The following is a 25,320-nucleotide window of genomic DNA, read 5'->3' on the forward strand; positions in this document are numbered from 1 at the left end:
ACACTCAAAAGGAGCTGGACAAAGCAACACACTCCTCAGCCTCCCTGGGAAAGTCTATTCCAGGGTGCTGGAGAGAAGGGTACAACTGTTGGTCGAACCTCTGCTACAAGAGGTCCAATGTGGTTTTTGTCCTGGTCGCGGAACACTAGACCAGTTCTGTGACAAGTTGTTGTGGCTGAGTGGTTAAGGCGATGAACTAATCCATTGGGGTTTCCCCGTGCATCAAATCCTGCCGACAACATACAGTTTTGGGGGCACTCTTGGTGTCAAGACATCACTGATGGTGGCGATGCATGGGGAGTCATCAGACCGAAAACGTGTCAGGGGATTCATGGGAATTCATGTGAGATCCCCCAAAACCGTGAGCTGCAATACCACTCACAAGTTGTCAAGTCTCATGGTTGCTCATAAAATTGGCAAACACTTTCTATTGCATTTCGACTGATATACAACGGCAGAATCTGTGAGGTTCTGCATCTGTGACAATTTGTTGTGGCCGAGTGGTTAGGAAATTGCCTGGATTTCATGGTTGCTGACTGAAGGTCCCTTGCATTTCAACTGAAAAATAACGGTATAATCGGTACGGTTCTTTGCAAGTTGTTGTGGCCGAGTGGTTAAGGCGGTGGACTAGAAATCCATTGGGGGTTCCCCGCGCAGGTTCAAATCCTGCCGACAACGTGCAGTTTTGGGGCCACTCGTGGTGCCAAGACTTCACTGACGGTGGCGATCCATGGCAAATCCTCAGACCAAAAACATGTCAGGGAATCAATTAAATCCTTTTCAGTCATGGTGTAAGGACACCTGTCACAATAGAGATGGAAAAAGCAGAGAACCACCTTCGCAGCTGAAATAGCTCAGTTGGGAGAGCATTAGACTGAAGATCTAAAGGTCCCGGGTTTCAGCACAGTCCCTCTTTACGTCCTGACTTGGCAAATAGTTTGAGAAGGCCTTTGCTGAAAGGACTCGATGAACTAATCCATTGGGGTTTCCCCGCACATCAAATCCTGCCGACAACGTACAGTTTTGGGGGCACTCTTGGTGTCAAGACATCACTGATGGTGGCGATCCATGGGAAGTCATCAGACCAAAAACGTGTCAGGGGATTCATGGGAATTCATGTGAGATCCCAGCACCCTGGAATAGACTTTCCCAGGGGAAGTCATCAGACCAAAAACATGTCAGGGGATTCATGGGAATTCATGTGAGATCACCCAAAACCGTGAGCTGCAATACCACTCACAAGTTCAAATCCTGGCCTTTGCTGAAAGGACCTTCTCACATGAACTCTGACTCTCATGAGCACTGACTTCTTCTTGAAGGGCTCAGCTGTGTTGTACAATCTGACAGTCCTTTGCTGCCACATCATTCCAGTCGAAGACAATGGACATGACCAGGAAAATGTCAGCTGTGGGATTTCAAGCAGTGCCTTCTGAGAGAAAAGAGTCTTAATCTGGCGCTGAAGACCAATCATCCACACAACCTAAAGTGGTGCCCTGATCAGGAAAAAAACTGTTCGCTGACAACAGCGGACACTCAAAAGGAGCCGGACAAAGCAACACACTCCTCAGCCTCCCTGGGAAAGTCTATTCCAGGGTGCTGGAGAGAAGGGTACAACAGTTGGTCGAACCTCTGCTACAAGAGGTCCAATGTGGTTTTTGTCCTGGTCGCGGAACACTAGACCAGCTCTGTTACAAGTTGTTGTGGATGAGTGGTTAAGGCGATGAACTAATCCATTGGGGTTTCCCCGTGCATCAAATACTGCCGACAACGTACAGTTTTGGGGGCACTCTTGGTGTCAAGACATCACTGATGGTGGCGATCCATGGGAAGTCATCAGACCAAAAACATGTCAGGGAATCAATTAAATCCTTTTCAGTCATGGTGTAAGGACGCCTGTTACAATAGAGATCTAGGTGAAATTGCCTGCACTGGAAAAAGCAGAGAACCACCTTTGCAGCTGAAATAGCTCAGTTGGGAGAGTGTTAGACTGAAGATATAAAGGTCCCTGGTTCAATCCCGGGTTTCAGCACAGTCCCTCTTTACATCCTGACTTGGCAAATAGTCTGAGAAGGCCTTTGCTGAAAGGACCTTCTCACATGAACTCCGACTTTCATGAGCACTGACTTCTTTTTGAAGGGCTCAGCTGTGTTGTACAATCTGACAGTCCTTTGCTGCCACATCATTCCCATCGAGGACAATGGACATGACCAGGAAAATGCCAGCTGTGGGATTTCAAGCAGTGCCTTCTGAGAGAAAAGAGTCTTAATCTGGCGCTGAAGACCAATCATCCACACAACCTAAAGTGGTGCCCTGTTCAGGAAAATACTGTGACCTTCTGAGGTTCGCTGACAATGGAGGACACTCAAAAGGAGCTGGACAAAGCAACACACTCCTCAGCCTCCCTGGGAAAGTCTATTCCAGGGTGCTGGAGAGAAGGGTACAACTGTTGGTCGAACCTCTGCTACAAGAGGTCCAATGTGGTTTTTGTCCTGGTCGCGGAACACTAGACCAGCTCTGTTACAAGTTGTTGTGGATGAGTGGTTAAGGCGATGAACTAATCCATTGGGGTTTCCCCGTGCATCAAATACTGCCGACAACGTACAGTTTTGGGGGCACTCTTGGTGTCAAGACATCACTGATGGTGGCGATCCATGGGAAGTCATCAGACCAAAAACATGTCAGGGAATCCATTAAATCCTTTTCAGTCATGGTGTAAGGACGCCTGTTACAATAGAGCTCTAGGTGAAATTGCCTGCACTAGAAAAAGCAGAGAACCACCTTCGCAGCTGAAATAGCTCAGTTGGGAGAGCGTTAGACTGAAGATCTAAAGGTCCCTGGTTCAATTCCGGGTTTCAGCACAGTCCCTCTTTACATCCTGACTTGGCAAATAGTCTGAGAAGGCCTTTGCTGAAAGGACCTTCTCACATGAACTCCGACTTTCATGAGCACTGACTTCTTTTTGAAGGGCTCAGCTGTGTTGTACAATCTGACAGTCCTTTGCTGCCAAATCATTCCCATCGAGGACAATGGACATGACCAGGAAAATGCCAGCTGTGGGATTTCAAGAAGTGCCTTCTGAGAGAAAAGAGTCTTAATCTGGCGCTGAAGACCAATCATCCACACAACCTAAAGTGGTGCCCTGTTCAGGAAAAAACTGTGACCTTGTGAGGTTCGCTGACAATGGAGGACACTCAAAAGGAGCTGGACAAAGCAACACACTCATCAGCCTCCCTGGGAAAGTCTATTCCAGGGTGCTGGAGAGAAGGGTACAACTGTTGGTCGAACCTCTGCTACAAGAGGTCCAATGTGGTTTTTGTCCTGGTCGCGGAACACTAGACCAGCTCTGTTACAAGTTGCTGTGGATGAGTGGTTAAGGCGATGAACTAATCCATTGGGGTTTCCCCGTGCATCAAATACTGCCGACAACGTACAGTTTTGGGGGCACTCTTGGTGTCAAGACATCACTGATGGTGGCGATCCATGGGAAGTCATCAGACCAAAAACATGTCAGGGAATCCATTAAATCCTTTTCAGTCATGGTGTAAGGACGCCTGTTACAATAGAGCTCTAGGTGAAATTGCCTGCACTAGAAAAAGCAGAGAACCACCTTCGCAGCTGAAATAGCTCAGTTGGGAGAGCGTTAGACTGAAGATCTAAAGGTCCCTGGTTCAATTCCGGGTTTCAGCACAGTCCCTCTTTACATCCTGACTTGGCAAATAGTCTGAGAAGGCCTTTGCTGAAAGGACCTTCTCACATGAACTCCGACTTTCATGAGCACTGACTTCTTTTTGAAGGGCTCAGCTGTGTTGTACAATCTGACAGTCCTTTGCTGCCACATCATTCCCATCGAGGACAATGGACATGACCAGGAAAATGCCAGCTGTGGGATTTCAAGAAGTGCCTTCTGAGAGAAAAGAGTCTTAATCTGGCGCTGAAGACCAATCATCCACACAACCTAAAGTGGTGCCCTGTTCAGGAAAAAACTGTGACCTTGTGAGGTTCGCTGACAATGGAGGACACTCAAAAGGAGCTGGACAAAGCAACACACTCATCAGCCTCCCTGGGAAAGTCTATTCCAGGGTGCTGGAGAGAAGGGTACAACTGTTGGTCGAACCTCTGCTACAAGAGGTCCAATGTGGTTTTTGTCCTGGTCGCGGAACACTAGACCAGCTCTGTTACAAGTTGCTGTGGATGAGTGGTTAAGGCGATGAACTAATCCATTGGGGTTTCCCCGTGCATCAAATACTGCCGACAACGTACAGTTTTGGGGGCACTCTTGGTGTCAAGACATCACTGATGGTGGCGATCCATGGGAAGTCATCAGACCAAAAACATGTCAGGGAATCAATTAAATCCTTTTCAGTCATGGTATAAGGACGCCTGTTACAATAGAGATCTAGGTGAAATTGCCTGCACTCGAAAAAGGAGAGAACCACCTTCGCCGCTGAAATAGCTCAGTTGGGAGAGCGTTAGACTGAAGATCTAAAGGTCCCTGGTTCAATCCCGGGTTTCAGCACAGTCCCTCTTTACGTCCTGACTTGGCTAATAGTCTGAGAAGGCCTTTGCTGAAAGGACCTTCTCACATGAACTCCGACTTTCATGAGCACTGACTTCTTTTTGAAGGGCTCAGCTGTGTTGTACAATCTGACAGTCCTTTGCTGCCACATCGAGGACAATGGACATGACCAGGAAAATGCCAGCTGTGGGATTTCAAGCAGTGCCTTCTGAGAGAAAAGAGTCTTAATCTGGCGCTGAAGACCAATCATCCACACAACCTAAAGTGGTGCCCTGTTCAGGAAAAAACTGTGACCTTGTGAGGTTCGCTGACAATGGAGGACACTCAAAAGGAGCTGGACAAAGCAACACACTCCTCAGCCTCCCTGGGAAAGTCTATTCCAGGGTGCTGGAGAGAAGGGTACAACTGTTGGTCGAACCTCTGCTACAAGAGGTCCAATGTGGTTTTTGTCCTGGTCGCGGAACACTAGACCAGCTCTGTTACAAGTTGTTGTGGATGAGTGGTTAAGGCGATGAACTAATCCATTGGGGTTTCCCCGTGCATCAAATACTGCCGACAACATACAGTTTTGGGGGCACTCTTGGTGTCAAGACATCACTGATGGTGGCGATGCATGGGGAGTCATCAGACCGAAAACGTGTCAGGGGATTCATGGGAATTCATGTGAGATCCCCCAAAACCGTGAGCTGCAATACCACTCACAAGTTGTCAAGTCTCATGGTTGCTCATAAAATTGGCAAACACTTTCTATTGCATTTCGACTGATATACAACGGCAGAATCTGTGAGGTTCTGCATCTGTGACAATTTGTTGTGGCCGAGTGGTTAGGAAATTGCCTGGATTTCATGGTTGCTGACTGAAGGTCCCTTGCATTTCAACTGAAAAATAACGGTATAATCGGTACGGTTCTTTGCAAGTTGTTGTGGCCGAGTGGTTAAGGCGGTGGACTAGAAATCCATTGGGGGTTCCCCGCGCAGGTTCAAATCCTGCCGACAACGTGCAGTTTTGGGGCCACTCGTGGTGCCAAGACTTCACTGACGGTGGCGATCCATGGCAAATCCTCAGACCAAAAACATGTCAGGGAATCAATTAAATCCTTTTCAGTCATGGTGTAAGGACACCTGTTACAATAGAGATGGAAAAAGCAGAGAACCACCTTCGCAGCTGAAATAGCTCAGTTGGGAGAGCATTAGACTGAAGATCTAAAGGTCCCGGGTTTCAGCACAGTCCCTCTTTACGTCCTGACTTGGCAAATAGTTTGAGAAGGCCTTTGCTGAAAGGACTCGATGAACTAATCCATTGGGGTTTCCCCGCACATCAAATCCTGCCGACAACGTACAGTTTTGGGGGCACTCTTGGTGTCAAGACATCACTGATGGTGGCGATCCATGGGAAGTCATCAGACCAAAAACGTGTCAGGGGATTCATGGGAATTCATGTGAGATCCCAGCACCCTGGAATAGACTTTCCCAGGGGAAGTCATCAGACCAAAAACATGTCAGGGGATTCATGGGAATTCATGTGAGATCACCCAAAACCGTGAGCTGCAATACCACTCACAAGTTCAAATCCTGGCCTTTGCTGAAAGGACCTTCTCACATGAACTCTGACTCTCATGAGCACTGACTTCTTCTTGAAGGGCTCAGCTGTGTTGTACAATCTGACAGTCCTTTGCTGCCACATCATTCCAGTCGAAGACAATGGACATGACCAGGAAAATGTCAGCTGTGGGATTTCAAGCAGTGCCTTCTGAGAGAAAAGAGTCTTAATCTGGCGCTGAAGACCAATCATCCACACAACCTAAAGTGGTGCCCTGATCAGGAAAAAAACTGTTCGCTGACAACAGCGGACACTCAAAAGGAGCCGGACAAAGCAACACACTCCTCAGCCTCCCTGGGAAAGTCTATTCCAGGGTGCTGGAGAGAAGGGTACAACAGTTGGTCGAACCTCTGCTACAAGAGGTCCAATGTGGTTTTTGTCCTGGTCGCGGAACACTAGACCAGCTCTGTTACAAGTTGTTGTGGATGAGTGGTTAAGGCGATGAACTAATCCATTGGGGTTTCCCCGTGCATCAAATACTGCCGACAACGTACAGTTTTGGGGGCACTCTTGGTGTCAAGACATCACTGATGGTGGCGATCCATGGGAAGTCATCAGACCAAAAACATGTCAGGGAATCAATTAAATCCTTTTCAGTCATGGTGTAAGGACGCCTGTTACAATAGAGATCTAGGTGAAATTGCCTGCACTGGAAAAAGCAGAGAACCACCTTTGCAGCTGAAATAGCTCAGTTGGGAGAGTGTTAGACTGAAGATATAAAGGTCCCTGGTTCAATCCCGGGTTTCAGCACAGTACCTCTTTACATCCTGACTTGGCAAATAGTCTGAGAAGGCCTTTGCTGAAAGGACCTTCTCACATGAACTCCGACTTTCATGAGCACTGACTTCTTTTTGAAGGGCTCAGCTGTGTTGTACAATCTGACAGTCCTTTGCTGCCACATCATTCCCATCGAGGACAATGGACATGACCAGGAAAATGCCAGCTGTGGGATTTCAAGCAGTGCCTTCTGAGAGAAAAGAGTCTTAATCTGGCGCTGAAGACCAATCATCCACACAACCTAAAGTGGTGCCCTGTTCAGGAAAATACTGTGACCTTGTGAGGTTCGCTGACAATGGAGGACACTCAAAAGGAGCTGGACAAAGCAACACACTCCTCAGCCTCCCTGGGAAAGTCTATTCCAGGGTGCTGGAGAGAAGGGTACAACTGTTGGTCGAACCTCTGCTACAAGAGGTCCAATGTGGTTTTTGTCCTGGTCGCGGAACACTAGACCAGCTCTGTTACAAGTTGTTGTGGATGAGTGGTTAAGGCGATGAACTAATCCATTGGGGTTTCCCCGTGCATCAAATACTGCCGACAACGTACAGTTTTGGGGGCACTCTTGGTGTCAAGACATCACTGATGGTGGCGATCCATGGGAAGTCATCAGACCAAAAACATGTCAGGGAATCCATTAAATCCTTTTCAGTCATGGTGTAAGGACGCCTGTTACAATAGAGCTCTAGGTGAAATTGCCTGCACTAGAAAAAGCAGAGAACCACCTTTGCAGCTGAAATAGCTCAGTTGGGAGAGCGTTAGACTGAAGATCTAAAGGTCCCTGGTTCAATTCCGGGTTTCAGCACAGTCCCTCTTTACATCCTGACTTGGCAAATAGTCTGAGAAGGCCTTTGCTGAAAGGACCTTCTCACATGAACTCCGACTTTCATGAGCACTGACTTCTTTTTGAAGGGCTCAGCTGTGTTGTACAATCTGACAGTCCTTTGCTGCCAAATCATTCCCATCGAGGACAATGGACATGACCAGGAAAATGCCAGCTGTGGGATTTCAAGAAGTGCCTTCTGAGAGAAAAGAGTCTTAATCTGGCGCTGAAGACCAATCATCCACACAACCTAAAGTGGTGCCCTGTTCAGGAAAAAACTGTGACCTTGTGAGGTTCGCTGACAATGGAGGACACTCAAAAGGAGCTGGACAAAGCAACACACTCATCAGCCTCCCTGGGAAAGTCTATTCCAGGGTGCTGGAGAGAAGGGTACAACTGTTGGTCGAACCTCTGCTACAAGAGGTCCAATGTGGTTTTTGTCCTGGTCGCGGAACACTAGACCAGCTCTGTTACAAGTTGCTGTGGATGAGTGGTTAAGGCGATGAACTAATCCATTGGGGTTTCCCCGTGCATCAAATACTGCCGACAACGTACAGTTTTGGGGGCACTCTTGGTGTCAAGACATCACTGATGGTGGCGATCCATGGGAAGTCATCAGACCAAAAACATGTCAGGGAATCCATTAAATCCTTTTCAGTCATGGTGTAAGGACGCCTGTTACAATAGAGCTCTAGGTGAAATTGCCTGCACTAGAAAAAGCAGAGAACCACCTTCGCAGCTGAAATAGCTCAGTTGGGAGAGCGTTAGACTGAAGATCTAAAGGTCCCTGGTTCAATTCCGGGTTTCAGCACAGTCCCTCTTTACATCCTGACTTGGCAAATAGTCTGAGAAGGCCTTTGCTGAAAGGACCTTCTCACATGAACTCCGACTTTCATGAGCACTGACTTCTTTTTGAAGGGCTCAGCTGTGTTGTACAATCTGACAGTCCTTTGCTGCCACATCATTCCCATCGAGGACAATGGACATGACCAGGAAAATGCCAGCTGTGGGATTTCAAGAAGTGCCTTCTGAGAGAAAAGAGTCTTAATCTGGCGCTGAAGACCAATCATCCACACAACCGAAAGTGGTGCCCTGTTCAGGAAAAAACTGTGACCTTGTGAGGTTCGCTGACAATGGAGGACACTCAAAAGGAGCTGGACAAAGCAACACACTCATCAGCCTCCCTGGGAAAGTCTATTCCAGGGTGCTGGAGAGAAGGGTACAACTGTTGGTCGAACCTCTGCTACAAGAGGTCCAATGTGGTTTTTGTCCTGGTCGCGGAACACTAGACCAGCTCTGTTACAAGTTGCTGTGGATGAGTGGTTAAGGCGATGAACTAATCCATTGGGGTTTCCCCGTGCATCAAATACTGCCGACAACGTACAGTTTTGGGGGCACTCTTGGTGTCAAGACATCACTGATGGTGGCGATCCATGGGAAGTCATCAGACCAAAAACATGTCAGGGAATCAATTAAATCCTTTTCAGTCATGGTATAAGGACGCCTGTTACAATAGAGATCTAGGTGAAATTGCCTGCACTCGAAAAAGGAGAGAACCACCTTCGCCGCTGAAATAGCTCAGTTGGGAGAGCGTTAGACTGAAGATCTAAAGGTCCCTGGTTCAATCCCGGGTTTCAGCACAGTCCCTCTTTACGTCCTGACTTGGCTAATAGTCTGAGAAGGCCTTTGCTGAAAGGACCTTCTCACATGAACTCCGACTTTCATGAGCACTGACTTCTTTTTGAAGGGCTCAGCTGTGTTGTACAATCTGACAGTCCTTTGCTGCCACATCGAGGACAATGGACATGACCAGGAAAATGCCAGCTGTGGGATTTCAAGCAGTGCCTTCTGAGAGAAAAGAGTCTTAATCTGGCGCTGAAGACCAATCATCCACACAACCTAAAGTGGTGCCCTGTTCAGGAAAAAACTGTGACCTTGTGAGGTTCGCTGACAATGGAGGACACTCAAAAGGAGCTGGACAAAGCAACACACTCCTCAGCCTCCCTGGGAAAGTCTATTCCAGGGTGCTGGAGAGAAGGGTACAACTGTTGGTCGAACCTCTGCTACAAGAGGTCCAATGTGGTTTTTGTCCTGGTCGCGGAACACTAGACCAGCTCTGTTACAAGTTGTTGTGGATGAGTGGTTAAGGCGATGAACTAATCCATTGGGGTTTCCCCGTGCATCAAATACTGCCGACAACGTACAGTTTTGGGGGCACTCTTGGTGTCAAGACATCACTGATGGTGGCGATCCATGGGAAGTCATCAGACCAAAAACATGTCAGGGAATCAATTAAATCCTTTTCAGTCATGGTATAAGGACGCCTGTTACAATAGAGATCTAGGTGAAATTGCCTGCACTGGAAAAAGCAGAGAACCACCTTTGCAGCTGAAATAGCTCAGTTGGGAGAGTGTTAGACTGAAGATATAAAGGTCCCTGGTTCAATCCCGGGTTTCAGCACAGTCCCTCTTTACATCCTGACTTGGCAAATAGTCTGAGAAGGCCTTTGCTGAAAGGACCTTCTCACATGAACTCCGACTTTCATGAGCACTGACTTCTTTTTGAAGGGCTCAGCTGTGTTGTACAATCTGACAGTCCTTTGCTGCCACATCATTCCCATCGAGGACAATGGACATGACCAGGAAAATGCCAGCTGTGGGATTTCAAGCAGTGCCTTCTGAGAGAAAAGAGTCTTAATCTGGCGCTGAAGACCAATCATCCACACAACCTAAAGTGGTGCCCTGTTCAGGAAAATACTGTGACCTTGTGAGGTTCGCTGACAATGGAGGACACTCAAAAGGAGCTGGACAAAGCAACACACTCCTCAGCCTCCCTGGGAAAGTCTATTCCAGGGTGCTGGAGAGAAGGGTACAACTGTTGGTCGAACCTCTGCTACAAGAGGTCCAATGTGGTTTTTGTCCTGGTCGCGGAACACTAGACCAGCTCTGTTACAAGTTGTTGTGGATGAGTGGTTAAGGCGATGAACTAATCCATTGGGGTTTCCCCGTGCATCAAATACTGCCGACAACGTACAGTTTTGGGGGCACTCTTGGTGTCAAGACATCACTGATGGTGGCGATCCATGGGAAGTCATCAGACCAAAAACATGTCAGGGAATCCATTAAATCCTTTTCAGTCATGGTGTAAGGACGCCTGTTACAATAGAGCTCTAGGTGAAATTGCCTGCACTAGAAAAAGCAGAGAACCACCTTCGCAGCTGAAATAGCTCAGTTGGGAGAGCGTTAGACTGAAGATCTAAAGGTCCCTGGTTCAATTCCGGGTTTCAGCACAGTCCCTCTTTACATCCTGACTTGGCAAATAGTCTGAGAAGGCCTTTGCTGAAAGGACCTTCTCACATGAACTCCGACTTTCATGAGCACTGACTTCTTTTTGAAGGGCTCAGCTGTGTTGTACAATCTGACAGTCCTTTGCTGCCACATCATTCCCATCGAGGACAATGGACATGACCAGGAAAATGCCAGCTGTGGGATTTCAAGAAGTGCCTTCTGAGAGAAAAGAGTCTTAATCTGGCGCTGAAGACCAATCATCCACACAACCTAAAGTGGTGCCCTGTTCAGGAAAAAACTGTGACCTTGTGAGGTTCGCTGACAATGGAGGACACTCAAAAGGAGCTGGACAAAGCAACACACTCATCAGCCTCCCTGGGAAAGTCTATTCCAGGGTGCTGGAGAGAAGGGTACAACTGTTGGTCGAACCTCTGCTACAAGAGGTCCAATGTGGTTTTTGTCCTGGTCGCGGAACACTAGACCAGCTCTGTTACAAGTTGCTGTGGATGAGTGGTTAAGGCGATGAACTAATCCATTGGGGTTTCCCCGTGCATCAAATACTGCTGACAACGTACAGTTTTGGGGGCACTCTTGGTGTCAAGACATCACTGATGGTGGCGATCCATGGGAAGTCATCAGACCAAAAACATGTCAGGGAATCAATTAAATCCTTTTCAGTCATGGTATAAGGACGCCTGTTACAATAGAGATCTAGGTGAAATTGCCTGCACTCGAAAAAGGAGAGAACCACCTTCGCCGCTGAAATAGCTCAGTTGGGAGAGCGTTAGACTGAAGATCTAAAGGTCCCTGGTTCAATCCCGGGTTTCAGCACAGTCCCTCTTTACGTCCTGACTTGGCTAATAGTCTGAGAAGGCCTTTGCTGAAAGGACCTTCTCACATGAACTCCGACTTTCATGAGCACTGACTTCTTTTTGAAGGGCTCAGCTGTGTTGTACAATCTGACAGTCCTTTGCTGCCACATCGAGGACAATGGACATGACCAGGAAAATGCCAGCTGTGGGATTTCAAGCAGTGCCTTCTGAGAGAAAAGAGTCTTAATCTGGCGCTGAAGACCAATCATCCACACAACCTAAAGTGGTGCCCTGTTCAGGAAAAAACTGTGACCTTGTGAGGTTCGCTGACAATGGAGGACACTCAAAAGGAGCTGGACAAAGCAACACACTCCTCAGCCTCCCTGGGAAAGTCTATTCCAGGGTGCTGGAGAGAAGGGTACAACTGTTGGTCGAACCTCTGCTACAAGAGGTCCAATGTGGTTTTTGTCCTGGTCGCGGAACACTAGACCAGTTCTGTGACAAGTTGTTGTGGCTGAGTGGTTAAGGCGATGAACTAATCCATTGGGGTTTCCCCGTGCATCAAATCCTGCCGACAACATACAGTTTTGGGGGCACTCTTGGTGTCAAGACATCACTGATGGTGGCGATGCATGGGGAGTCATCAGACCGAAAACGTGTCAGGGGATTCATGGGAATTCATGTGAGATCCCCCAAAACCGTGAGCTGCAATACCACTCACAAGTTGTCAAGTCTCATGGTTGCTCATAAAATTGGCAAACACTTTCTATTGCATTTCGACTGATATACAACGGCAGAATCTGTGAGGTTCTGCATCTGTGACAATTTGTTGTGGCCGAGTGGTTAGGAAATTGCCTGGATCTTCATGGTTGCTGACTGAAGGTCCCTTGCATTTCAACTGAAAAATAACGGTATAATCGGTACGGTTCTTTGCAAGTTGTTGTGGCCGAGTGGTTAAGGCGGTGGACTAGAAATCCATTGGGGGTTCCCCGCGCAGGTTCAAATCCTGCCGACAACGTGCAGTTTTGGGGCCACTCGTGGTGCCAAGACTTCACTGACGGTGGCGATCCATGGCAAATCCTCAGACCAAAAACATGTCAGGGAATCAATTAAATCCTTTTCAGTCATGGTGTAAGGACACCTGTTACAATAGAGATGGAAAAAGCAGAGAACCACCTTCGCAGCTGAAATAGCTCAGTTGGGAGAGCATTAGACTGAAGATCTAAAGGTCCCGGGTTTCAGCACAGTCCCTCTTTACGTCCTGACTTGGCAAATAGTTTGAGAAGGCCTTTGCTGAAAGGACTCGATGAACTAATCCATTGGGGTTTCCCCGCACATCAAATCCTGCCGACAACGTACAGTTTTGGGGGCACTCTTGGTGTCAAGACATCACTGATGGTGGCGATCCATGGGAAGTCATCAGACCAAAAACGTGTCAGGGGATTCATGGGAATTCATGTGAGATCCCAGCACCCTGGAATAGACTTTCCCAGGGGAAGTCATCAGACCAAAAACATGTCAGGGGATTCATGGGAATTCATGTGAGATCACCCAAAACCGTGAGCTGCAATACCACTCACAAGTTCAAATCCTGGCCTTTGCTGAAAGGACCTTCTCACATGAACTCTGACTCTCATGAGCACTGACTTCTTCTTGAAGGGCTCAGCTGTGTTGTACAATCTGACAGTCCTTTGCTGCCACATCATTCCAGTCGAAGACAATGGACATGACCAGGAAAATGTCAGCTGTGGGATTTCAAGCAGTGCCTTCTGAGAGAAAAGAGTCTTAATCTGGCGCTGAAGACCAATCATCCACACAACCTAAAGTGGTGCCCTGATCAGGAAAAAAACTGTTCGCTGACAACAGCGGACACTCAAAAGGAGCCGGACAAAGCAACACACTCCTCAGCCTCCCTGGGAAAGTCTATTCCAGGGTGCTGGAGAGAAGGGTACAACAGTTGGTCGAACCTCTGCTACAAGAGGTCCAATGTGGTTTTTGTCCTGGTCGCGGAACACTAGACCAGCTCTGTTACAAGTTGTTGTGGATGAGTGGTTAAGGCGATGAACTAATCCATTGGGGTTTCCCCGTGCATCAAATACTGCCGACAACGTACAGTTTTGGGGGCACTCTTGGTGTCAAGACATCACTGATGGTGGCGATCCATGGGAAGTCATCAGACCAAAAACATGTCAGGGAATCAATTAAATCCTTTTCAGTCATGGTGTAAGGACGCCTGTTACAATAGAGATCTAGGTGAAATTGCCTGCACTGGAAAAAGCAGAGAACCACCTTTGCAGCTGAAATAGCTCAGTTGGGAGAGTGTTAGACTGAAGATATAAAGGTCCCTGGTTCAATCCCGGGTTTCAGCACAGTCCCTCTTTACATCCTGACTTGGCAAATAGTCTGAGAAGGCCTTTGCTGAAAGGACCTTCTCACATGAACTCCGACTTTCATGAGCACTGACTTCTTTTTGAAGGGCTCAGCTGTGTTGTACAATCTGACAGTCCTTTGCTGCCACATCATTCCCATCGAGGACAATGGACATGACCAGGAAAATGCCAGCTGTGGGATTTCAAGCAGTGCCTTCTGAGAGAAAAGAGTCTTAATCTGGCGCTGAAGACCAATCATCCACACAACCTAAAGTGGTGCCCTGTTCAGGAAAATACTGTGACCTTGTGAGGTTCGCTGACAATGGAGGACACTCAAAAGGAGCTGGACAAAGCAACACACTCCTCAGCCTCCCTGGGAAAGTCTATTCCAGGGTGCTGGAGAGAAGGGTACAACTGTTGGTCGAACCTCTGCTACAAGAGGTCCAATGTGGTTTTTGTCCTGGTCGCGGAACACTAGACCAGCTCTGTTACAAGTTGTTGTGGATGAGTGGTTAAGGCGATGAACTAATCCATTGGGGTTTCCCCGTGCATCAAATACTGCCGACAACGTACAGTTTTGGGGGCACTCTTGGTGTCAAGACAGGGAGAGAAAAAGGAGAGAACCACCTTCGCCGCTGAAATAGCTCAGTTGGGAGAGCGTTAGACTGAAGATCTAAAGGTCCCTGGTTCAATCCCGGGTTTCAGCACAGTCCCTCTTTACGTCCTGACTTGGCTAATAGTCTGAGAAGGCCTTTGCTGAAAGGACCTTCTCACATGAACTCCGACTTTCATGAGCACTGACTTCTTTTTGAAGGGCTCAGCTGTGTTGTACAATCTGACAGTCCTTTGCTGCCACATCGAGGACAATGGACATGACCAGGAAAATGCCAGCTGTGGGATTTCAAGCAGTGCCTTCTGAGAGAAAAGAGTCTTAATCTGGCGCTGAAGACCAATCATCCACACAACCTAAAGTGGTGCCCTGTTCAGGAAAAAACTGTGACCTTGTGAGGTTCGCTGACAATGGAGGACACTCAAAAGGAGCTGGACAAAGCAACACACTCCTCAGCCTCCCTGGGAAAGTCTATTCCAGGGTGCTGGAGAGAAGGGTACAACTGTTGGTCGAACCTCTGCTACAAGAGGTCCAATGTGGTTTTTGTCCTGGTCGCGGAACACTAGACCAGTTCTGTGACAAGTTGTTGTGGCTGAGTGGTTAAGGCGATGAACTAATCCATTGGGGTTTCCCCGTGCATCAAATCCTGCCGACAACATACAGTTTTGGGGGCACTCTTGGTGTCAAGACATCACTGATGGTGGCGATGCATGGGGAGTCATCAGACCGAAAACGTGTCAGGGGATTCATGGGAATTCATGTGAGATCCCCCAAAACCGTGAGCTGCAATACCACTCACAAGTTGTCAAGTCTCATGGTTGCTCATAAAATTGGCAAACACTTTCTATTGCATTTCGACTGATATACAACGGCAGAATCTGTGAGGTTCTGCATCTGTGACAATTTGTTGTGGCCGAGTGGTTAGGAAATTGCCTGGATTTCATGGTTGCTGACTGAAGGTCCCTTGCATTTCAACTGAAAAATAACGGTATAATCGGTACGGTTCTTTGCAAGTTGTTGTGGCCGAGTGGTTAAGGCGGTGGACTAGAAATCCATTGGGGGTTCCCCGCGCAGGTTCAAATCCTGCCGACAACGTGCAGTTTTGGGGCCACTCGTGGTGCCAAGACTTCACTGACGGTGGCGATCCATGGCAAATCCTCAGACCAAAAACATGTCAGGGAATCAATTAAATCCTTTTCAGTCATGGTGTAAGGACACCTGTCACAATAGAGATGGAAAAAGCAGAGAACCACCTTCGCAGCTGAAATAGCTCAGTTGGGAGAGCATTAGACTGAAGATCTAAAGGTCCCGGGTTTCAGCACAGTCCCTCTTTACGTCCTGACTTGGCAAATAGTTTGAGAAGGCCTTTGCTGAAAGGACTCGATGAACTAATCCATTGGGGTTTCCCCGCACATCAAATCCTGCCGACAACGTACAGTTTTGGGGGCACTCTTGGTGTCAAGACATCACTGATGGTGGCGATCCATGGGAAGTCATCAGACCAAAAACGTGTCAGGGGATTCATGGGAATTCATGTGAGATCCCAGCACCCTGGAATAGACTTTCCCAGGGGAAGTCATCAGACCAAAAACATGTCAGGGGATTCATGGGAATTCATGTGAGATCACCCAAAACCGTGAGCTGCAATACCACTCACAAGTTCAAATCCTGGCCTTTGCTGAAAGGACCTTCTCACATGAACTCTGACTCTCATGAGCACTGACTTCTTCTTGAAGGGCTCAGCTGTGTTGTACAATCTGACAGTCCTTTGCTGCCACATCATTCCAGTCGAAGACAATGGACATGACCAGGAAAATGTCAGCTGTGGGATTTCAAGCAGTGCCTTCTGAGAGAAAAGAGTCTTAATCTGGCGCTGAAGACCAATCATCCACACAACCTAAAGTGGTGCCCTGATCAGGAAAAAAACTGTTCGCTGACAACAGCGGACACTCAAAAGGAGCCGGACAAAGCAACACACTCCTCAGCCTCCCTGGGAAAGTCTATTCCAGGGTGCTGGAGAGAAGGGTACAACAGTTGGTCGAACCTCTGCTACAAGAGGTCCAATGTGGTTTTTGTCCTGGTCGCGGAACACTAGACCAGCTCTGTTACAAGTTGTTGTGGATGAGTGGTTAAGGCGATGAACTAATCCATTGGGGTTTCCCCGTGCATCAAATACTGCCGACAACGTACAGTTTTGGGGGCACTCTTGGTGTCAAGACATCACTGATGGTGGCGATCCATGGGAAGTCATCAGACCAAAAACATGTCAGGGAATCAATTAAATCCTTTTCAGTCATGGTGTAAGGACGCCTGTTACAATAGAGATCTAGGTGAAATTGCCTGCACTGGAAAAAGCAGAGAACCACCTTTGCAGCTGAAATAGCTCAGTTGGGAGAGTGTTAGACTGAAGATATAAAGGTCCCTGGTTCAATCCCGGGTTTCAGCACAGTCCCTCTTTACATCTTGACTTGGCAAATAGTCTGAGAAGGCCTTTGCTGAAAGGACCTTCTCACATGAACTCCGACTTTCATGAGCACTGACTTCTTTTTGAAGGGCTCAGCTGTGTTGTACAATCTGACAGTCCTTTGCTGCCACATCATTCCCATCGAGGACAATGGACATGACCAGGAAAATGCCAGCTGTGGGATTTCAAGCAGTGCCTTCTGAGAGAAAAGAGTCTTAATCTGGCGCTGAAGACCAATCATCCACACAACCTAAAGTGGTGCCCTGTTCAGGAAAATACTGTGACCTTGTGAGGTTCGCTGACAATGGAGGACACTCAAAAGGAGCTGGACAAAGCAACACACTCCTCAGCCTCCCTGGGAAAGTCTATTCCAGGGTGCTGGAGAGAAGGGTACAACTGTTGGTCGAACCTCTGCTACAAGAGGTCCAATGTGGTTTTTGTCCTGGTCGCGGAACACTAGACCAGCTCTGTTACAAGTTGCTGTGGATGAGTGGTTAAGGCGATGAACTAATCCATTGGGGTTTCCCCGTGCATCAAATACTGCCGACAACGTACAGTTTTGGGGGCACTCTTGGTGTCAAGACATCACTGATGGTGGCGATCCATGGGAAGTCATCAGACCAAAAACATGTCAGGGAATCAATTAAATCCTTTTCAGTCATGGTATAAGGATGCCTGTTACAATAGAGATCTAGGTGAAATTGCCTGCACTCGAAAAAGGAGAGAACCACCTTCGCCGCTGAAATAGCTCAGTTGGGAGAGCGTTAGACTGAAGATCTAAAGGTCCCTGGTTCAATCCCGGGTTTCAGCACAGTCCCTCTTTACGTCCTGACTTGGCTAATAGTCTGAGAAGGCCTTTGCTGAAAGGACCTTCTCACATGAACTCCGACTTTCATGAGCACTGACTTCTTTTTGAAGGGCTCAGCTGTGTTGTACAATCTGACAGTCCTTTGCTGCCACATCGAGGACAATGGACATGACCAGGAAAATGCCAGCTGTGGGATTTCAAGCAGTGCCTTCTGAGAGAAAAGAGTCTTAATCTGGCGCTGAAGACCAATCATCCACACAACCTAAAGTGGTGCCCTGTTCAGGAAAAAACTGTGACCTTGTGAGGTTCGCTGACAATGGAGGACACTCAAAAGGAGCTGGACAAAGCAACACACTCCTCAGCCTCCCTGGGAAAGTCTATTCCAGGGTGCTGGAGAGAAGGGTACAACTGTTGGTCGAACCTCTGCTACAAGAGGTCCAATGTGGTTTTTGTCCTGGTCGCGGAACACTAGACCAGTTCTGTGACAAGTTGTTGTGGCTGAGTGGTTAAGGCGATGAACTAATCCATTGGGGTTTCCCCGTGCATCAAATCCTGCCGACAACATACAGTTTTGGGGGCACTCTTGGTGTCAAGACATCACTGATGGTGGCGATGCATGGGGAGTCATCAGACCGAAAACGTGTCAGGGGATTCATGGGAATTCATGTGAGATCCCCCAAAACCGTGAGCTGCAATACCACTCACAAGTTGTCAAGTCTCATGGTTGCTCATAAAATTGGCAAACACTTTCTATTGCATTTCGACTGATATACAACGGCAGAATCTGTGAGGTTCTGCATCTGTGACAATTTGTTGTGGCCGAGTGGTTAGGAAATTGCCTGGATTTCATGGTTGCTGACTGAAGGTCCCTTGCATTTCAACTGAAAAATAACGGTATAATCGGTACGGTTCTTTGCAAGTTGTTGTGGCCGAGTGGTTAAGGCGGTGGACTAGAAATCCATTGGGGGTTCCCCGCGCAGGTTCAAATCCTGCCGACAACGTGCAGTTTTGGGGCCACTCGTGGTGCCAAGACTTCACTGACGGTGGCGATCCATGGCAAATCCTCAGACCAAAAACATGTCAGGGAATCAATTAAATCCTTTTCAGTCATGGTGTAAGGACACCTGTCACAATAGAGATGGAAAAAGCAGAGAACCACCTTCGCAGCTGAAATAGCTCAGTTGGGAGAGCATTAGACTGAAGATCTAAAGGTCCCGGGTTTCAGCACAGTCCCTCTTTACGTCCTGACTTGGCAAATAGTTTGAGAAGGCCTTTGCTGAAAGGACTCGATGAACTAATCCATTGGGGTTTCCCCGCACATCAAATCCTGCCGACAACGTACAGTTTTGGGGGCACTCTTGGTGTCAAGACATCACTGATGGTGGCGATCCATGGGAAGTCATCAGACCAAAAACGTGTCAGGGGATTCATGGGAATTCATGTGAGATCCCAGCACCCTGGAATAGACTTTCCCAGGGGAAGTCATCAGACCAAAAACATGTCAGGGGATTCATGGGAATTCATGTGAGATCACCCAAAACCGTGAGCTGCAATACCACTCACAAGTTCAAATCCTGGCCTTTGCTGAAAGGACCTTCTCACATGAACTCTGACTCTCATGAGCACTGACTTCTTCTTGAAGGGCTCAGCTGTGTTGTACAATCTGACAGTCCTTTGCTGCCACATCATTCCAGTCGAAGACAATGGACATGACCAGGAAAATGTCAGCTGTGGGATTTCAAGCAGTGCCTTCTGAGAGAAAAGAGTCTTAATCTGGCGCTGAAGACCAATCATCCACACAACCTAAAGTGGTGCCCTGATCAGGAAAAAAACTGTTCGCTGACAACAGCGGACACTCAAAAGGAGCCGGACAAAGCAACACACTCCTCAGCCTCCCTGGGAAAGTCTATTCCAGGGTGCTGGAGAGAAGGGTACAACAGTTGGTCGAACCTCTGCTACAAGAGGTCCAATGTGGTTTTTGTCCTGGTCGCGGAACACTAGACCAGCTCTGTTACAAGTTGTTGTGGATGAGTGGTTAAGGCGATGAACTAATCCATTGGGGTTTCCCCGTGCATCAAATACTGCCGACAACGTACAGTTTTGGGGGCACTCTTGGTGTCAAGACATCACTGATGGTGGCGATCCATGGGAAGTCATCAGACCAAAAACATGTCAGGGAATCAATTAAATCCTTTTCAGTCATGGTGTAAGGACGCCTGTTACAATAGAGATCTAGGTGAAATTGCCTGCACTGGAAAAAGCAGAGAACCACCTTTGCAGCTGAAATAGCTCAGTTGGGAGAGTGTTAGACTGAAGATATAAAGGTCCCTGGTTCAATCCCGGGTTTCAGCACAGTCCCTCTTTACATCTTGACTTGGCAAATAGTCTGAGAAGGCCTTTGCTGAAAGGACCTTCTCACATGAACTCCGACTTTCATGAGCACTGACTTCTTTTTGAAGGGCTCAGCTGTGTTGTACAATCTGACAGTCCTTTGCTGCCACATCATTCCCATCGAGGACAATGGACATGACCAGGAAAATGCCAGCTGTGGGATTTCAAGCAGTGCCTTCTGAGAGAAAAGAGTCTTAATCTGGCGCTGAAGACCAATCATCCACACAACCTAAAGTGGTGCCCTGTTCAGGAAAATACTGTGACCTTGTGAGGTTCGCTGACAATGGAGGACACTCAAAAGGAGCTGGACAAAGCAACACACTCCTCAGCCTCCCTGGGAAAGTCTATTCCAGGGTGCTGGAGAGAAGGGTACAACTGTTGGTCGAACCTCTGCTACAAGAGGTCCAATGTGGTTTTTGTCCTGGTCGCGGAACACTAGACCAGCTCTGTTACAAGTTGCTGTGGATGAGTGGTTAAGGCGATGAACTAATCCATTGGGGTTTCCCCGTGCATCAAATACTGCCGACAACGTACAGTTTTGGGGGCACTCTTGGTGTCAAGACATCACTGATGGTGGCGATCCATGGGAAGTCATCAGACCAAAAACATGTCAGGGAATCAATTAAATCCTTTTCAGTCATGGTATAAGGATGCCTGTTACAATAGAGATCTAGGTGAAATTGCCTGCACTCGAAAAAGGAGAGAACCACCTTCGCCGCTGAAATAGCTCAGTTGGGAGAGCGTTAGACTGAAGATCTAAAGGTCCCTGGTTCAATCCCGGGTTTCAGCACAGTCCCTCTTTACGTCCTGACTTGGCTAATAGTCTGAGAAGGCCTTTGCTGAAAGGACCTTCTCACATGAACTCCGACTTTCATGAGCACTGACTTCTTTTTGAAGGGCTCAGCTGTGTTGTACAATCTGACAGTCCTTTGCTGCCACATCGAGGACAATGGACATGACCAGGAAAATGCCAGCTGTGGGATTTCAAGCAGTGCCTTCTGAGAGAAAAGAGTCTTAATCTGGCGCTGAAGACCAATCATCCACACAACCTAAAGTGGTGCCCTGTTCAGGAAAAAACTGTGACCTTGTGAGGTTCGCTGACAATGGAGGACACTCAAAAGGAGCTGGACAAAGCAACACACTCCTCAGCCTCCCTGGGAAAGTCTATTCCAGGGTGCTGGAGAGAAGGGTACAACTGTTGGTCGAACCTCTGCTACAAGAGGTCCAATGTGGTTTTTGTCCTGGTCGCGGAACACTAGACCAGTTCTGTGACAAGTTGTTGTGGCTGAGTGGTTAAGGCGATGAACTAATCCATTGGGGTTTCCCCGTGCATCAAATCCTGCCGACAACATACAGTTTTGGGGGCACTCTTGGTGTCAAGACATCACTGATGGTGGCGATGCATGGGGAGTCATCAGACCGAAAACGTGTCAGGGGATTCATGGGAATTCATGTGAGATCCCCCAAAACCGTGAGCTGCAATACCACTCACAAGTTGTCAAGTCTCATGGTTGCTCATAAAATTGGCAAACACTTTCTATTGCATTTCGACTGATATACAACGGCAGAATCTGTGAGGTTCTGCATCTGTGACAATTTGTTGTGGCCGAGTGGTTAGGAAATTGCCTGGATCTTCATGGTTGCTGACTGAAGGTCCCTTGCATTTCAACTGAAAAATAACGGTATAATCGGTACGGTTCTTTGCAAGTTGTTGTGGCCGAGTGGTTAAGGCGGTGGACTAGAAATCCATTGGGGGTTCCCCGCGCAGGTTCAAATCCTGCCGACAACGTGCAGTTTTGGGGCCACTCGTGGTGCCAAGACTTCACTGACGGTGGCGATCCATGGCAAATCCTCAGACCAAAAACATGTCAGGGAATCAATTAAATCCTTTTCAGTCATGGTGTAAGGACACCTGTTACAATAGAGATGGAAAAAGCAGAGAACCACCTTCGCAGCTGAAATAGCTCAGTTGGGAGAGCATTAGACTGAAGATCTAAAGGTCCCGGGTTTCAGCACAGTCCCTCTTTACGTCCTGACTTGGCAAATAGTTTGAGAAGGCCTTTGCTGAAAGGACTCGATGAACTAATCCATTGGGGTTTCCCCGCACATCAAATCCTGCCGACAACGTACAGTTTTGGGGGCACTCTTGGTGTCAAGACATCACTGATGGTGGCGATCCATGGGAAGTCATCAGACCAAAAACGTGTCAGGGGATTCATGGGAATTCATGTGAGATCCCAGCACCCTGGAATAGACTTTCCCAGGGGAAGTCATCAGACCAAAAACATGTCAGGGGATTCATGGGAATTCATGTGAGATCACCCAAAACCGTGAGCTGCAATACCACTCACAAGTTCAAATCCTGGCCTTTGCTGAAAGGACCTTCTCACATGAACTCTGACTCTCATGAGCACTGACTTCTTCTTGAAGGGCTCAGCTGTGTTGTACAATCTGACAGTCCTTTGCTGCCACATCATTCCAGTCGAAGACAATGGACATGACCAGGAAAATGTCAGCTGTGGGATTTCAAGCAGTGCCTTCTGAGAGAAAAGAGTCTTAATCTGGCGCTGAAGACCAATCATCCACACAACCTAAAGTGGTGCCCTGATCAGGAAAAAAACTGTTCGCTGACAACAGCGGACACTCAAAAGGAGCCGGACAAAGCAACACACTCCTCAGCCTCCCTGGGAAAGTCTATTCCAGGGTGCTGGAGAGAAGGGTACAACAGTGGTTAAGGCGATGAACTAATCCATTGGGGTTTCCCCGTGCATCAAATACTGCCGACAACGTACAGTTTTGGGGGCACTCTTGGTGTCAAGACATCACTGATGGTGGCGATCCATGGGAAGTCATCAGACCAAAAACATGTCAGGGAATCAATTAAATCCTTTTCAGTCATGGTGTAAGGACGCCTGTTACAATAGAGATCTAGGTGAAATTGCCTGCACTGGAAAAAGCAGAGAACCACCTTTGCAGCTGAAATAGCTCAGTTGAGAGAGTGTTAGACTGAAGATATAAAGGTCCCTGGTTCAATCCCGGGTTTCAGCACAGTCCCTCTTTACATCCTGACTTGGCAAATAGTCTGAGAAGGCCTTTGCTGAAAGGACCTTCTCACATGAACTCCGACTTTCATGAGCACTGACTTCTTTTTGAAGGGCTCAGCTGTGTTGTACAATCTGACAGTCCTTTGCTGCCACATCATTCCCATCGAGGACAATGGACATGACCAGGAAAATGCCAGCTGTGGGATTTCAAGCAGTGCCTTCTGAGAGAAAAGAGTCTTAATCTGGCGCTGAAGACCAATCATCCACACAACCTAAAGTGGTGCCCTGTTCAGGAAAAAACTGTGACCTTGTGAGGTTCGCTGACAATGGAGGACACTCAAAAGGAGCTGGACAAAGCAACACACTCCTCAGCCTCCCTGGGAAAGTCTATTCCAGGGTGCTGGAGAGAAGGGTACAACTGTTGGTCGAACCTCTGCTACAAGAGGTCCAATGTGGTTTTTGTCCTGGTCGCGGAACACTAGACCAGTTCTGTGACAAGTTGTTGTGGCTGAGTGGTTAAGGCGATGAACTAATCCATTGGGGTTTCCCCGTGCATCAAATCCTGCCGACAACATACAGTTTTGGGGGCACTCTTGGTGTCAAGACATCACTGATGGTGGCGATGCATGGGGAGTCATCAGACCGAAAACGTGTCAGGGGATTCATGGGAATTCATGTGAGATCCCCCAAAACCGTGAGCTGCAATACCACTCACAAGTTGTCAAGTCTCATGGTTGCTCATAAAATTGGCAAACACTTTCTATTGCATTTCGACTGATATACAACGGCAGAATCTGTGAGGTTCTGCATCTGTGACAATTTGTTGTGGCCGAGTGGTTAGGAAATTGCCTGGATTTCATGGTTGCTGACTGAAGGTCCCTTGCATTTCAACTGAAAAATAACGGTATAATCGGTACGGTTCTTTGCAAGTTGTTGTGGCCGAGTGGTTAAGGCGGTGGACTAGAAATCCATTGGGGGTTCCCCGCGCAGGTTCAAATCCTGCCGACAACGTGCAGTTTTGGGGCCACTCGTGGTGCCAAGACTTCACTGACGGTGGCGATCCATGGCAAATCCTCAGACCAAAAACATGTCAGGGAATCAATTAAATCCTTTTCAGTCATGGTGTAAGGACACCTGTCACAATAGAGATGGAAAAAGCAGAGAACCACCTTCGCAGCTGAAATAGCTCAGTTGGGAGAGCATTAGACTGAAGATCTAAAGGTCCCGGGTTTCAGCACAGTCCCTCTTTACGTCCTGACTTGGCAAATAGTTTGAGAAGGCCTTTGCTGAAAGGACTCGATGAACTAATCCATTGGGGTTTCCCCGCACATCAAATCCTGCCGACAACGTACAGTTTTGGGGGCACTCTTGGTGTCAAGACATCACTGATGGTGGCGATCCATGGGAAGTCATCAGACCAAAAACGTGTCAGGGGATTCATGGGAATTCATGTGAGATCCCAGCACCCTGGAATAGACTTTCCCAGGGGAAGTCATCAGACCAAAAACATGTCAGGGGATTCATGGGAATTCATGTGAGATCACCCAAAACCGTGAGCTGCAATACCACTCACAAGTTCAAATCCTGGCCTTTGCTGAAAGGACCTTCTCACATGAACTCTGACTCTCATGAGCACTGACTTCTTCTTGAAGGGCTCAGCTGTGTTGTACAATCTGACAGTCCTTTGCTGCCACATCATTCCAGTCGAAGACAATGGACATGACCAGGAAAATGTCAGCTGTGGGATTTCAAGCAGTGCCTTCTGAGAGAAAAGAGTCTTAATCTGGCGCTGAAGACCAATCATCCACACAACCTAAAGTGGT

General features: G+C 47.9%; 18 non-coding genes across 18 annotated transcripts; all 18 read left to right on the top strand.

Annotated features, from left to right (window-relative positions):
• Positions 1-596: 596 nt before the first annotated feature.
• trnas-aga (transfer RNA serine (anticodon AGA)) lies at positions 597-678 on the top strand. The gene has a single exon. It is a non-coding gene; the product is annotated as a tRNA-Ser (tRNA).
• Positions 679-2,785: 2,107 nt separating this feature from the next.
• On the top strand, positions 2,786-2,858 carry trnaf-gaa (transfer RNA phenylalanine (anticodon GAA)). Its single transcript has one exon. It is a non-coding gene; the product is annotated as a tRNA-Phe (tRNA).
• Positions 2,859-3,614: 756 nt separating this feature from the next.
• Positions 3,615-3,687, top strand: trnaf-gaa (transfer RNA phenylalanine (anticodon GAA)). The gene has a single exon. It is a non-coding gene; the product is annotated as a tRNA-Phe (tRNA).
• A 756-nt stretch (positions 3,688-4,443) lies between these two features.
• trnaf-gaa (transfer RNA phenylalanine (anticodon GAA)) lies at positions 4,444-4,516 on the top strand. The gene has a single exon. It is a non-coding gene; the product is annotated as a tRNA-Phe (tRNA).
• A 916-nt stretch (positions 4,517-5,432) lies between these two features.
• trnas-aga (transfer RNA serine (anticodon AGA)) lies at positions 5,433-5,514 on the top strand. Its single transcript has one exon. It is a non-coding gene; the product is annotated as a tRNA-Ser (tRNA).
• A 2,107-nt stretch (positions 5,515-7,621) lies between these two features.
• trnaf-gaa (transfer RNA phenylalanine (anticodon GAA)) lies at positions 7,622-7,694 on the top strand. Its single transcript has one exon. It is a non-coding gene; the product is annotated as a tRNA-Phe (tRNA).
• Positions 7,695-8,450: 756 nt separating this feature from the next.
• Positions 8,451-8,523, top strand: trnaf-gaa (transfer RNA phenylalanine (anticodon GAA)). The gene has a single exon. It is a non-coding gene; the product is annotated as a tRNA-Phe (tRNA).
• Positions 8,524-9,279: 756 nt separating this feature from the next.
• Positions 9,280-9,352, top strand: trnaf-gaa (transfer RNA phenylalanine (anticodon GAA)). The gene has a single exon. It is a non-coding gene; the product is annotated as a tRNA-Phe (tRNA).
• Positions 9,353-10,928: 1,576 nt separating this feature from the next.
• On the top strand, positions 10,929-11,001 carry trnaf-gaa (transfer RNA phenylalanine (anticodon GAA)). The gene has a single exon. It is a non-coding gene; the product is annotated as a tRNA-Phe (tRNA).
• Positions 11,002-11,757: 756 nt separating this feature from the next.
• Positions 11,758-11,830, top strand: trnaf-gaa (transfer RNA phenylalanine (anticodon GAA)). The gene has a single exon. It is a non-coding gene; the product is annotated as a tRNA-Phe (tRNA).
• A 917-nt stretch (positions 11,831-12,747) lies between these two features.
• On the top strand, positions 12,748-12,829 carry trnas-aga (transfer RNA serine (anticodon AGA)). Its single transcript has one exon. It is a non-coding gene; the product is annotated as a tRNA-Ser (tRNA).
• A 1,985-nt stretch (positions 12,830-14,814) lies between these two features.
• trnaf-gaa (transfer RNA phenylalanine (anticodon GAA)) lies at positions 14,815-14,887 on the top strand. Its single transcript has one exon. It is a non-coding gene; the product is annotated as a tRNA-Phe (tRNA).
• A 916-nt stretch (positions 14,888-15,803) lies between these two features.
• Positions 15,804-15,885, top strand: trnas-aga (transfer RNA serine (anticodon AGA)). The gene has a single exon. It is a non-coding gene; the product is annotated as a tRNA-Ser (tRNA).
• A 2,107-nt stretch (positions 15,886-17,992) lies between these two features.
• trnaf-gaa (transfer RNA phenylalanine (anticodon GAA)) lies at positions 17,993-18,065 on the top strand. The gene has a single exon. It is a non-coding gene; the product is annotated as a tRNA-Phe (tRNA).
• A 916-nt stretch (positions 18,066-18,981) lies between these two features.
• Positions 18,982-19,063, top strand: trnas-aga (transfer RNA serine (anticodon AGA)). Its single transcript has one exon. It is a non-coding gene; the product is annotated as a tRNA-Ser (tRNA).
• A 2,107-nt stretch (positions 19,064-21,170) lies between these two features.
• On the top strand, positions 21,171-21,243 carry trnaf-gaa (transfer RNA phenylalanine (anticodon GAA)). The gene has a single exon. It is a non-coding gene; the product is annotated as a tRNA-Phe (tRNA).
• Positions 21,244-22,160: 917 nt separating this feature from the next.
• Positions 22,161-22,242, top strand: trnas-aga (transfer RNA serine (anticodon AGA)). The gene has a single exon. It is a non-coding gene; the product is annotated as a tRNA-Ser (tRNA).
• A 2,184-nt stretch (positions 22,243-24,426) lies between these two features.
• trnas-aga (transfer RNA serine (anticodon AGA)) lies at positions 24,427-24,508 on the top strand. Its single transcript has one exon. It is a non-coding gene; the product is annotated as a tRNA-Ser (tRNA).
• The last annotated feature ends 812 nt before the right edge of the window (positions 24,509-25,320 follow it).

This window comes from Doryrhamphus excisus, linkage group LG11, assembly GCF_037039965.1.
Source record: "Doryrhamphus excisus strain RoL-2023G ecotype Guam linkage group LG11, RoL_Dexc_Guam_v1.1, whole genome shotgun sequence".
NCBI classification, from domain to species: Eukaryota; Metazoa; Chordata; class Actinopteri; order Syngnathiformes; family Syngnathidae; genus Doryrhamphus; species Doryrhamphus excisus.